Source organism: Tuber melanosporum (genome assembly GCF_000151645.1).
Source record: "Tuber melanosporum whole genome shotgun sequence assembly, scaffold_21, strain Mel28".
Classification (NCBI taxonomy): Eukaryota; Fungi; Ascomycota; class Pezizomycetes; order Pezizales; family Tuberaceae; genus Tuber; species Tuber melanosporum.
In genome coordinates, this window is record NW_003298875.1 from 9,077 (window position 1) to 24,004 (window position 14,928).

Genomic DNA, 14,928 nt, shown 5'->3' on the forward strand with positions numbered 1-14,928 from the left:
CGGTAGGCTCAGGATGGCCATAGTGTAATATAATACAGGAAATATCAGTTGTGAATAAAACATCTATGATCTCTACTATTTGTCAAGTTTATATTCAGTTTGGGAAGACCATAACACCAAAGCCCTCTCTTGCAATCTTTCACATCGGGTCTCTCCCCTAGGAGGGGGGGACAAATTTAGATGGAAGCGAACACTAATCTGTATTGAGAAAACTTAAGCCAGAATCTTTGGTATTGAAAAACAAAAATCAGCAGAATAGTCTATGTGCTTCACAGGATAAGAACCTTCAGATCACCAACTATTATTGATAAAACCTTCCAACATTAAGAACATACCTTGCAATTGCAAATCACCTTCAATCTTCAAGGTAGCTAATCAACCTCTTCGCACAAGACAAACCTCAAGAAAAGAATCCAACCTAGCCTGATTGCCCGACTACCTAGCTACAGGATACAAGTTCAAACTGTTTCTCCACTTTTCATGTTCCGCAGTTGAAAATGCAGTGATAGTAGTGGTGGTGGTGAAAGAAAGGAAAGAAAAAAATAGGAGAAGAAAATTATGAATATATAGACTAAACTTCCACATCCCTGTCCGGCAAGCCCAACAAACCCTCTCCTATTGAGAACATGACCTATTCAGCTCCTGGTAAATATAAACAATGTATGATTTCCCTATGTAAGTAAAGAGCTAACTAAAATCTTTATGATATTAAGCTAAAGGTTTACCAAAACTTGCTAAAAATATGATAAGAAAGTAAAAACAAAATTCATCCATAATAGATACGGACTCGTTTTCTTATAACATTGACTCGACATTCAAACTAGCTGATAGAAACCTCCTCTAATCCACTTTGGTGCCCTTTCTCGACTTTCCCATTTACGAGTTATATACTAACTATCATAATATCTTTTCCCTCTGCATAATACTAACTACCTGCTACCTCTAACCTCATAACTCACTTCCACTTCCAGGTCCTCTCCATGTAACCCCACACTCATAAAGTTGAACCCCAGTTGAACAAGAGTAAAATGCCCTTCTACTTCTCCCATTCTATCAACTGTATAACTGACAGTTGAGATTATAGGAGGTGATGACTGCCGGAGTATATATTCGTAATGGAGAATATAGAGTAGTAGGTCGTCAAGGTGAAACCTCTTAGTTATTCTGGGAGGATCATGTAATTGATGAACATGGCCCCTAACTTTGAATATTAATGTCCGTTCCAAAGGCCTGGTGGCTGACCACCAGGGCTCCAGCTTTCAGCCATCATCTTTTGCTAGTTGCATGTCCTGAAATAGGACTAAGTCTCCCGACTTAGGTTTATGGTACCCGGGTAACTGCTTCGGGACAGATTGGTCTTACGACAGTGAGATCATTTCCAAAACAATAGCATAAGACTTCTTGTGTGTACTAAAGTAGGTTCGAATTGAGGAATCTCAATTTTTGATCAACTCTTCCCTCATCTCTGGTGCTTGTAAACCTACCAAACACTTAACACAATCCTCAAATCCTCTGGTATGCTCTCCAGTAGTTACTGGATTAAAAGGTAAAAGAATCTTGACTAGTGTGTACCCGTGAAGCTGTATATAATAGGTATTAATATGGATGACAGCATCCTACATATGAAGCCCCCATTGAGTCACACTACTAATTGAAAGACATTTGAGCTGGATCCACCCTACTAGCATTTGCATGTAACATTCGCTCAGGCCTACCAACTGAGGGTGTGACATAGCTGATAGAAAATGAATCACCCCATGATCTTGCCACCTCTTTTGTATTAGATGTCTGGTAAAGGGTGTGCTATTATCAGTATTGACTATCATTGACCAGCCTACAGCTGGAACTATCTTTTCAAGAAGTACTGATATGGTAGACCTTTGATCAGTATGTGGAAGTTCAACCTTCAATAGGAACTGTAAGAAGTAGTCGATAACTGCTACAATATTGGCATATCTGTTAGCTTGACAGGCTGGACTAATTGGACCCACAAAGTCCATTCCTATTATTGGTCTGAACTGGATTTTAGGTTTGCTTTCTCCAATTTACTGGATTTTCATAATCCTTTGAGATGAATAGCAGGAAGCCCCAAATCCGTCTATATCCAGTACTTAAGTTGGCCAGTAAACTCTTCTGTTAGCTATTCATTTTGTTATCCCTGCCACAAAGTGGTCAAGCTCCTCATGTAGGCCCTGTAAGAACTTTCCTACATCCTTTTCCAATAGACAGTGTGATAACTGCTCATCCTGTTCCCCGTAAACAACTCTATCTCTCTGCCTTCTACCATCACAAAGTTCTGCATTTGCCACATCAACATCCTCCTCTCATTCCTTCTTATTTCTGACACTTGTGTCTTATTCACCAATATCTTATCTATTTTCCGCAATTGCAGCTGCACAATTCTCCCATAGAAATGTGACCTCAACTATGCCTCCCATTTCTGCCACCTGAGATCACTTACCATCCCTAGTAATCCTTGACGTCTTGCCTCTTCTCAAACTACCTCTTCAACTTCTGCTCCCATTTCCTCTGTAATTTTGACCTCTTGTCTATCTGAACCAATCACCATGACAGAAAACCTCTGTAAATCTACTGCCCCAATTGTACAACCCTGGTCATTCTCCAATACCACTCACTTATCCTCCTTTCCTTCTACCTCAACATTCCTGCTGTTACAGGTACTCACTGTTCCTCTTCAGAACCTCTAGTCTTCTCAAAGAAGAAATGGTAATATGGTTGTAATTAGTACGGTTGTAATTACTTATAATTTGGCTACAGTTTAGCATCCAGGTTCGGCCTGTATTTCAGTAAGGGAAATATGGAGAGCATTGCTATCTTCCATAAAGTGTTTATCTAACTACCTTGTAGGCACTCTAGACAGCTCATATGCTATACCTATAAAATGTGTAGTCAATTATTGATGTAATAGCTGGACATTATATTTCCCTAATCAATCTTGCTGGCTCGCAATCCTCCAATAAGCATCATTGTCAATATCAGCTAGCAGAACTCAGAAGGCCTTCAGATTAGTATTGACAACAGTTGGGAAATTGTATGTAATAACCATCTAGCTGATTTCTGCCAGACACTGAACTACAGCCTAGGCTTCATGCTCCGAATTCCTGTATCTTGTTTCCATATCTACTAGCTTGAAGGATATGAACATAATAATTCTCTTAGTGCTACAGTATACTGGTAAATTAGTAGCCTCAGTACTGAAAGAAATTCCTACTAACTGGAATAGGACTTCTCCAAGTCCGCTGTTACTTACATTGACTGCAAGATGATATTGTAAGATTAGGTCCTGAGCTGCCATTACATTGTTTAAAATTCCTAGTTTGATTACCTAGAAAGCAATATCCTTTTCTGGAGTCCAAAAAAACTGATCTTTAGCAGCTTTCTTCTGCAGAGTATTGCCATGCATAATAATAATTACCTGCATCCTGTGTGTCCAGTGAGTCAGACGTACAGGATGTGCAAAATATGAATCACAAATCAGGATGTGACATTGCTTGGATATTGAGTCCTGACCTTCCTTGCCTCCCGATCCATGTCCTGAAGATGTCCTGACATCTACCCCTACATCCTCGGTCTCCCGAAAATGCCCCACATCCTGGTATCTGTGTCCAGACATCCTCTGATCCTCTGAGCTCACATTCAATTGATGTCTGACCCTGCTTGCCTATGTCCTGATGATGTCTGATTTGTCTGCCTGCGTTAGGACAATGTTATTCCACAGGGGTTCCATCCTGACTACATCCCTGGCTTGCCAGTTCTAACATGATATTATTTGCCTTGTATTCAAACGTCCGGACCACTACGCCCTTCTGTACCATATAGATACTACAATGTTGTCACGAATATGGCTTGGCGAGGAAAAGGCTTTCATGTGACACATGGTTATGAGTCACAAGTATGTTATTGTTTCACACATATGACTCGAATGAGTCTGATGATTTATTATGTATGGGATTTGTGATGCTTGCACACCTGGCTCAGATATGAGTCATGGGAGTGCACCTGGCGAGTATGCCTTGCGAGTGTGCCTCGCGGGTAGGCCTGGAGCATATGATTTATGTTTCGCACATGACCTCGTTATGAGGTCATAGATTTCACGCATAGGCCTCAGTGGAGTCATATGACTTGTTTATTGCGTTATGATTAGCTTAAGAGTTTTGTACATGACCTTGTTATCAGGTCAGGGGTTTTGAGCATGTGACAACCTTAGCCACATGACTAGTTTGTTATGATTTGATTTTGCACATGTGACCACTTTGGGTCACATAACTAGAGGCGGGAAGAACACTATATAAGGAGGCCGATGCGGCCGAAGAGGATTAGTTCTTCACGCTTTTTTCTAAGTACTTTTCCTTGTTCTTGCCATCACTTTGCCCCAAGCGTTTCTTTCACCCTCATGATGGGTCTTGATGCTTTAGATCCTGGGGGAGATATCTGAGTTCGCTCAGTAGTTGCTGGGGTCTTTGGTGTTAAGGTTTGTTAGGTGTTGCATGGCGGATTACTTGTTTGCTTCTCGTTTCGTCGCCTGATCGCTTCTCACGATGCTGTCACTTCAAGCACTTCATCACGGTCACTTGCGAGCCCCTTTCGGTAAAATGTCTACGGCTTTCTGTCTATCCTCTACTCGCCGGTTTCGCGTTCAGTTGGTGGGATTGAACATTGTGTTTGGGGAGATCACCCGTGTTGTTCTTTGGGCCAGCTCATGTCTTTTATTGGGTTTTAAAGAAGTCCTTAGTTCTCACGATACAAAACTCCCTTGGGTTAAACTGATGACGTTCCCAAGTATTAACGTGTCGTACTAGCCACATCAATCCACTGGGGTGGGGGCCTCGTCCGCCCCCCCTCCTCATTAGTACTTGTTTCTACGGTCGGAATCCTATGATGTTGTTTATTACCGTTCTCTTGGAGTGTTTGTCTTTACGGCATATACGTTGGTTTCGCCAGGTGTCTCCTCCTCGCTACGTTGAGGATGGCTTTGACCCTGAAAAATATTACCCCCTGGTGTGGTTTTTCAATGCTACCTGGGGTGGTATGGGACAATTGGCTACCAGATACTCGCATTGTCTGTGTGTTTGGGTGATTCGGTTGTGGCCTGTTGTTGGCGGCTTCACCAATTGTAAGTGGAGCCTACCTTCTGTTTGTCTGCTTCTGTCCGTTCGCTCTCCCCCTTCTTGTCGAGTCAGTTGAGGATGCCTCTTGCCCGTCGTTCAGTCCGTGCTTATTGCCGGACCTGTGGGGCTGGCTTTGGCTGGCTCTGCTTACTCTTTCCCGACTCGGTTGGTCTTCGGTTCACCTGGGCTAGATGGTGTAGCTGGTGCCGATGCCTTCGGGTGTTAGTGCTGCCTCCTTTGTGGCTCCTAGCTGTGGCTGGTGAGCCCTCCTCGGGTATGTGGTGTTGAGGGTTGGGGCTCTGTTCGTGTGGCCAAGACCAATGGCTGCCTGGTGGGGCTGGGTATATGCTGTCCTGTGGCTATCGGATGTTTGATCTGTCTGAGGCGCTGGTGGGGCTGGATGGGCTCTGGGGCGTCTGGTGTGTGGGGCTTGAGGAGGGCTGATTGGGGGGGGAGAGGCACCTGCGAGCACCGGTCGGGCCTGCATCAGGTTGGGGGAGGTCTAATTAAGTGTTTCCAGTCCAGCTTAGGCTGTTGGGCAAAGCTGCTGAGCGCTGTAAGGCTCCCCGATGAACCAGTTGGCTGATGGCCACCTGTGCGGATAGTGGGTCATGACCTCCTGGTTGGACTGGTTTGGGTTCTGCGTGCTGGATGTTGTGGGGTTTCTTTGGTTTCTTTGGTTTGGCAATGGGCGTGACTGGCGTGGGCAAGGCACCAGGGGTGGGAGATAGGTCCTACTGACCATTTTGGTCTGTCACTACCTCTATGTATTTGCTTTGTTTATGGATTTTGCTTTTTGGGGAACAGGCAGCGGGTATAGGTCCTGCTCACCATTACGCTCTTGGAAGCCACTTGGAAAAGTGGGTTCATAGGGTTGACAGCCGGGCATGCGCATGTGAGAGGTGGACATGTTGGTCAACTCCTCTCTGCCATTGCGTCGCCTGTAGTTTATATTTGTTTTGGTTTTGTTGGTTTTTTATTGTGGTGGAGGTTTTGTAGCACTGTGTTTAGACCGGGTGGTAGTTATTGTAATTTTTTGGACAAGGAACCTGGTTGGGTCGGCCTTTTGCTCAGCTTCGGCTATGCTTAGTGCTGGTTGGCTTCATACCAGAGCGGCTACGGACTTGGACCGGGGAGGGCGCTGGGTTATTTGATGGTCTTGTAAGTAGTTCTCGTACGGACATGACTCGGGGATGGCAGGTGCGGGACCGTAGACTTAGTTAGCTTAGGATTAGTGGTATGCTGGTTAGCGGTATCCCTGTGCCCGCAGGGGCTCGTCATATGCCAGTGTTGGTGGTACGACTTTAAATAAAATTAGATTGAATTCTAAGTACTTTTACTACTTATTACTTTAACGAATATAAAACATCTTTATGATCTTTCTCTTTATTGCAACGTTATCGCTACATCAACGAAAGTTCTTTATCAAGAAGAGTTAGAGAAAGCTTACCATATGCGTTCCCGATAGAGGACAGAGGCCTTGTACTATCAGTAACGTAGGCAGAGGCCTAGTGCTATTGTAAGACAAAGAAGAGGAGAAGAAGAAGAAGAGAAGTATTGTTCCCCATCGCCAAAACCTAACCATCCAAGGAGGAATCATTACAGATGTTCTCCTTCTAAGTCCGGAGTCTTTCTCCTTACAACTTACCTTGCTGAGACATTCACCTTACCCTAGCATTCTCATCCTGTGCATACAATCGGTGATCTGAACATCCTCTAGATGCCTTCAGCATGAGCCAAATTCTTCCTGACCTGTCCCCAGCTCTACCTCAATTTCTCTAATTCTCCCGCCTTCCCACCGATATTCTTATGTATTATGTTGTGGTCGTGTTCAATTCTACTACGAAAGTTGAATATTGCATGCCATTTTCCTTTCATATATGCCTCCATTCATCTACTATTGGCTCTTCACTGTAGATGCAGCACATCAGCTCAGTTGGAAAAATAAATCTATTCAAAGTGATATATACACATCCTTAATCCCTATTAATGACCCAAGGTGACTCTAACTGGACTCCCACTCGTTAATGTTGGACTGCTGATCACTGAATCCTGCCAGTAGTCCTTGGCCTTACTCAGATTGTTCGAGGCTGAGCGACAGGCGACCAGGCCAAGAAGTACTCATCAGGCTCCAAGTCATCTATCTTAAACTCCACTCTGACCAATGTCTAGGACTCACTGGATCTGGAACCAGAAGCCCCAGCGCCGTGGCAATAGATGTCTGGCTATAATCAATCGACATATCTGTTTCTTGTGACTGTACTGGACTTTCCCAGTGCTCCTTCAGGGCAAAGCAGTGCAGCCTGATCTGATGTGGCACGGACAGTAACAGGCATCTGGTCACTTATTCAACCCTTGAGCTCCGTGATCAGACTACTCTAGTCATAATCAGACTCCTCACGGTTGTCTTGCTGCATGCTGTGAATCATCTCAACTGTCTTCTGGATTGTCCACCACATGTATTTGACAATTGTGTCCTGGACCCCTGGTGGGCACTTTGCCTATGTTCTTTTCTGTCGTACAAAACGGTCTTTGGTGTCTGGTGACAATTTAGTGGCTTGGTCACGAATCATGTATTACAAGAGTGCCAGAATCTTACTTCCAACTGCCTAGGACTTGAAGTCCCTTGGCTCCTGATAGATTCGCTATTTCCATGCGCGCAGTGTATGATAGATTATGGTGCATGTCAAGCAGATCATAGTGCCGTTGATCCGCTCAAGAAACTTGAGATCAACAATCCCACGCATGCTCTTTCACGTGAAATACTTGCCGTAAATTGCCTGCGAAATCTGCAGCCCAGCGAAGCGCATGGTCAGGTTCTGTATTAGGATTATTCATGATCAGTAGTGGTCACTATGGGGTTGTTACCATGTGTAAAAGAACCTCATACCGTTTTGGGTCACATATAAACCTATCTTATTTCAGAAGATAATCCACCCTACCCGCTATCGCTGTCAGATTCTATGGTAGTTCGTATAACTTGACAATGTGATTCTTGACATAGTATATGAACTGAGATCGCACCGGTGAGTATTTTTGGCATATCTTTGTTTATTAGTAGTGCATACTGCGTCCCATCATGCCTGGCCAAGAGGACCTACCTGATATATGGACTGCTCTGACAGTTCAACATCTTCAGTATGTTTCTGCTCTTCCACCGCATCCTGCCAGAGTTTAAGAGCCTGACCAGTCAATGCAACAGCATTCGAGAATGTGTACTCAAACAGCTTGTACCCCAGACTGAGTGACTTTACTAAGCTTAAGATCACCCCATCGGTCCCTGTTACTAGGTTGTGCTATGACCTGCTTGATAACCAGTTGTCCTGCTATAGATTGGCAGGGCAACTGGCAGGACTAGAACTTCTGACATCAGATGTAAGATTACTCTTGCCACCCAGTGGAGATGAGAATTGAGGAATGCTTGATGGAAATATGGAAAGATGGTAGGGTCTACTGTGAATTATTTGCCCATGAGATACTCGTATCCGCTGCGTAGGATTGGCGTATTCTATTGTGGAGATGGTGGAAATCTGGACAATCCGTGTGCAATCATTTTGTTATCTGTTGGGTGCTGAAGACTCATCAGGCCCTCATGGCCCAAAGCTGTCAGGAATATTGATATCTTATGGATCAAGTTCAGTGTCCGATTCTGTTTTATTCGATCTGTGCACGGTTTGGTATTCCTCGTAGCTATCCTTACTAAGATTAAGTGTTTCCGTAGTTCTTTGTTCTGAATGTTCTATCTCAGGTTTTGTATATGCCGTGGTCTATATGATGGTGTTCTAAGAGCATTTTGGAGGTCTTCCTAGTTGTCTACTTGTAATTGGTAGAGGAGACAACGTTCGATCTGATGACTGGGAGTTTGATGGTGCGATCATAGAGCTACGATAGTCATTTGGTTGTGTTGCTGATATTAACTTTCCCAATCCCATTCTGTTGGGCTGAGTGTCATATCTACATCTATTTAGATTTCCCACTTGGGAAATTAGCTGACTGCGTGTCTTGTTTAGGTGTCATTTATGCATCCTATAACAAGTTAGTAAATGTCAGCTAAGTGAGTATTCAGGATGTAAACTATATGAATCTCGAGTGTGCTATCTAGTAGGTGAAGAGTTTGGCTAGTATACTGGCGTTGAATATAACTTGCTGGATCTTATATAGTTGGCCTCAGGCTCAGGGTTAGTGGCGGAGTAATCATCAACTATCACGCAGTATTGGATTCGCTTACAAAACAACATCTCAGGAGTGTTCAACAATATGTTCGTGATCAAGACATTCTGGGTTTTCACGGGCCCAGGATTAAAGCATTAAAGTATTAGGAGCAGTGAAAGCCTCTCCATAGTGAAACATGTAGCACAATCTGGACCTTAATGTTATCTTGTTCTTTCTGAATATTCAACTTGAACTTTGTGTTGATGATCTATACTCCAGGTTTCCAAACATCAGGAGGTTCAAGACTTGCACGCGGGTAGACTAGGGGAAATGTAGGTGTCGTCTAGACAGAAGGCTTAGCAAGATGTAGATACAAAGTAAGTTGGTTAGTGAAACTGTTTCTCATGAAACACATGCTATACCTTAAAAGGGTTAGAGATATTTAACCTTATCTCCTCACGTCTAAAAGGTGTATTTGTTTAAGGCCACCAAGTCAATTGACAAGATAGCTGCCTGATGTCTGGCCTATTCTGGACTAAGAATGCGAGATGTACTGAATGCATGAACACAATACGCTAGCAATATTCGAGTACAGTCTGAGGAGGCCAATCACTACAGCTACTACTACTTTCATACTACATCAGGCCAGTACTGAATATGTGAGGTGGATGCAACAGGGTCAAATGATATCATTACTAACACCATTCATTACTAGCTAAAAAAGGCACCCCCTGTGTGAAATTCCTGCACAGATATTGAGAATCTAAAGGTAAAACAAAAAAAAGCAACATGGAAAAGAAAAGCAAAGAAAAGGAATGTGAAAAAGCAAAGCAAAGAAAAAGAACCTGAGAATACAAAACATAAAAAGCGAAACGGAGGAAAACACAGCAAATCCAGTATCACCCTCTAGCAATCTGACATCTACAGCTGCAGTGGGGTGTTGGTGTTTTGTCAGCCACATGAGAATGAGAATGAGGAGAGCCAGGTGCCAGTAAATCTTGGGGTGCAGGCGACGTGATGACAGCCAGCAGACCGGTTGTAATCACAGAAGTCTGGAAAGGCACCAGAGGAGGATCGGGGGTGAGTGGTGCTGAGTACTCAGTCATAGTCACAGATGTCGGAGGAGATGCAAGTGTAGGAAGGAGGTTTGCAGGAGCCGGCAGAGTGGTTGTAGCTACAGAAGTCGGGAGGGGTAACAGGGTAGGACTGGAGGTCGTAGGATGGGCGAAATGGCCATTGGCAGAATTGTGAGGGGAATTGTGGAGGGGTAGGAGTGACTCTTTCAGTACTACTCTCAGAAAAAGGTACAGAAGAGGTATCTTCTTCCCTGTTGTACCCAAGATGGGATCTGGCCTGAGGTGTGTGAGTTTGGAGGTACTCTGCCATCCAGGTATTCTCTCAGACAAGCTCCATCATAGATCAGAACTTCTCCAATTCAAACGGTAGCAAAGGCCATGGGTTTGAGTTGGTGGGGGGGTGCAGTCACAATGGGCTGTGGATGCACAAGACTTCATCCTATCTATGTTATTAGATATAAATAATTACAAATATATTAGTTGAAATTTTGTAAAGGTTAGGAACTTACATGGTCAATCATAGTGGCTGCCACGTATCCAGAGTCAGGATGGGTAGTACGACAGGGTCTTGAGGGGCTGGGAGTGAACAAGTCATCATCTGATGTAGGTTATTAGCTACAGTTAATAGTTCTGGATATGAATGTTTAGAAACTTACCTCCTCAACAATGATTTGTGGTGTGCACCAGTACTCGGGAGAACACAGCTCTACCACCTCTTCCTGCTCCTGCTCCTGCTCCTACTCCTGCTCCTGCTCCTCCTCTTCCTCATCTTTCTTGTCCTCCTTGTCCTCCACCTCCTCCTTGTCCTCCTCCTCCTCCGACATGATAGCTCCTGCAATATCTCCTACTTGCCAACTGCCATCCCAGACTTTGATGTCAAAAATGGGTATTTACCATTGGTAGGCTCTGGGGTCCGAGTCCAGGCCTCCCCCTGATGCCGCTCCAGGACCGTAAGGTCCAGTGGACTTTTGCCACCATTGGTGAGGATCCATGCGCGGATGTTATCATCTTTATATAAAAAGATGAGTTTTGTGAGAGGGAGAGGCTCCACGGGCACACCACGAAGCGATTGTATGCCCACTCCCCTCACCCTGATGGCCTCTTCTACTCCTTGGCCCTTGGCTACACCGTACACATTTATTATACTCAGTGATGCTATAACCCCCCAGGTGATTCCCAGGTCAAAGTAGGCAGCATACCAGGAGTAGCCAAGGAATAGGTGCCCCGTGTGAGGGGCTCCCGTCCACCCACTAATTTCGATTCATATTGCCTGCGGACAATACAGTAAGGACCAATCGGCTTGATCCACTGATAAAATAGGTTAGCACGAATATAGTGGAACATAAATAAATGGGAACAATTACTTGGAGGTCCCTCAACCACTACCAGCAGGGCCCACTCTATGAGATGATACTCATTTGTCATCTGAAGTTTCTTGGCCCTGTTCCAGTCCAAGATGCTCTGATGGCTTTCGACTTCGCTGACGTCATTGACCCAGTACTGGTCTTTAATCAGCTTAATATGGGTGGTGATGCAAGGAAGGATGTAGGTCAAAATTAAGACTAACTCTAATTGAAAGTTGGTTAGGCAGTGGGGGTCCACTAAGCATGCTGTCATGTAGGCATAGAGGTCCTCATCCTACCCCTGGTCAGGAGAGGTGGTAGTATGCGGATTCTCGAACCCAGACAAGCTTTTGGTGTGTGCAATGTCGCTATAGTGCCTTACTATTTGAAGTAGCAGAGTTAGTTAAACTGATTCCTGCAAGTGCAGATAGCTTATGATTTTCACTTACTTGGAGTCTTTCACGGCTGGCTTAAAAGGTGTCCTCTCCTCTGCCTTTGGGTGCGCATCACTGTTCATAAAAAATTAGATTCACATCCAAGTACCTATGATGACAAGTGGGGGTGATTGCTTACTTACCAAGCTTAGCCTCTCTGTGACTGGCCCTCGACAGTAGAGTTTGGAACTTGTGTCTTCTCATATTCCCTTTAGGGGTCAGTGGTGTGTGGTGTCTAAATTAAATGGGATATGTTAATAATTCTGAGTGTCAGTAGTCAATGGATGGATGGAGCGTATTTGTCACTTGCACTGGGAGTCTTTGCGGCCCACACAGCATTGTTTCTCTGTTTGGAGGTGGGAGGGTATTATTCAAAAAAGATATCACCAAAAAACTGTAGATCCGAAACTTTTTTCTTTTTTTTAAAAAAATATAGATGATTCACAGCTTGTAGGGAGGAGGACAAATTGAAGAAAGACGTTGATGTAATGGAGTTGGAGATAGAAGGAGGACAGTAATGTAGGATGCTAGTGCGGAATGGAGAGGTAGAGTAAGGAGGCTGAGCCAGGATTAATACGTGCAGGACAAGAGGTCTGGGAGAGGACGTTCAATGTCTTATACCCTAGTGTGGTGCGCACACAAACAGCACTAAGTGCTAGTAGGGTGTGGTGTACTGACAAATAATGCATGCGATGTCGTTTTGTAACAATGTAAAATTATGTCAACTATATGGACTAACCACCTTGTCTTCAAAGTGACAGGAGGTTTTCGTATATAGATATAGATACTAATATAATTCAAAACATATCGTGATCTGTATGGGGTCCTAGAAGTAATTACTCTAAGGTTTACAAAATAAGGTTTCAAGCTGTACACTGGTTCTGCCCACTAGAGAGAGAGTCAAAACCTTTGAGCTGCATAGATGTCCACGTGCCAAGATGTCTACTACAGGTGTCAGGTTTATCTGCTCGGAGGGCTTCCCTAACACACAATAAGGTATATCTGGCAATGGGAGATATGCAAGGGGGGATACCATACTATTGATTACAAGAAGCACAATGAATGATGGATAAATAAAACAAACAGAAAAAAGGATGGCTTTGCGATAGTTCTCACAAATCTACTGCTAAAGTATTCTACTAATGCATGATTTGGGCTGACCACTGTTTGAACACCTGCGGTATCTAATCCATTACATCAAGGTCTGAAATTGGAGCTAAGCATAGCCTCTTTAGCTTCTGTGTGGAAATGTTTTTGAGTTCAAATGAGGCACATTGCTTCAGTGCGTTCTTGAACCGCCTACGAGGTACAAGGAAACTGGAGGGTAGTTATCTATTCAGGAGAGTCCAGTGTGTGATTTGCAATGGGACCCAATCTGGGAGAGACAAACTGATTTCTATAAGAGATGATTCCAGATATGCCTCATCAGAGAGCAGGGCTTGCATCTCATCCTCATCTGAATGATTATGCAGATCTGCGCTTAGCACGGGCTCAGAGATTGTCAGACTTTTGTCTATCTCATCGTTACTTGTATGATGTACATCCTGGCATGGTACAGGCACTGAGAATGTCATCTCTTTTTCCTGAACCTGCCCTCCACGACCATCATTATTTTGACCTCCAGCCACCCTCATGTCTCGTACAGGAGCTTGTTGGTGCAAGTAGTATCTGTATAGCACAGTAATAGACGATCAAAAGATATTTTACACAGAACTTGGACTCTTCGCTTGTGTACTTTGTATATTTTCTCTCTTGCGCATTCTCTCATACGGGGAGGGGGAAATTGGGCTAACTATATACACATCGGATGTGGCCACCTATGGTGTACCACAAAACACACTAACAGCCGATGTGACAGTTACCAGTTGATCATGATATCCACAAGTGGACATGACAGCTGTCACCAATCGGATAAGTTAGCCACGTATAAACCTTCTATCTATCATATGCTAAAGTCCATATCATCCTTCCAACGGAGCTCTACTATGCAGCTGACCTGTAGTTCCATCTAGTTTGGTACTGAGTTCAAAAATCCATCCTTATCAGCATATGGTACCCCCATAGTGTAAGCATCTCTGGCCTCCTGTTGCCCCCATCACAGTAGCAATACACTAAGATATCCAGCAGGTCTTGCTGCAGAGGATTTGAGAGCAGCCAGGCACGCATCGATTCCCCATTTTCGATGAAACTGAAGTCCAACTGTGATAAGAGTTGTGTAGGAAGATGGCACAATAACCTACTTCCTTGACCCATAGCGCAAAGCATATAGCGAACCCATCATACTGGTATCCATTTCAAGATCATGGCACACAACCCTGAAATACAGGAGGAATCGAACACACCAAATCAGATTCTGGAGATGTGCTGGGCTTACCACTAAATGGATTTATGATTGGGTGAAGCTTCCGCCAACCTTTTTTATACAGTGACTAAACTGGCACAGTGTGATGAAGGCTAGAGTTAGACTATACGTCCTACCTGAGTGCACCCAAGTAATGCACTCCAATCTATATTTCATTTGTTAGTAAGTGGAGGCTCATCTTTAACAACTCGTAGGGAGATAAACTAATCAGTTGAAACATTAACAGCTAGTGCTGGGGGCTGGTGTGCAAGTGTATGATGTTAATGCGTATTCTGCGCTTATTGTGTACCTGGGACTCCTTTCGGTGCATGTTTATGATGTGTATTTGTAGTAGCAGGTTCATAGAGGTCATGGTCATTCTTGTCATCCTCCTGGTCCAATTCGGCCAAAGGTTGTCTATCCACGTCCATTAGGTCACTGATATCACTGCTG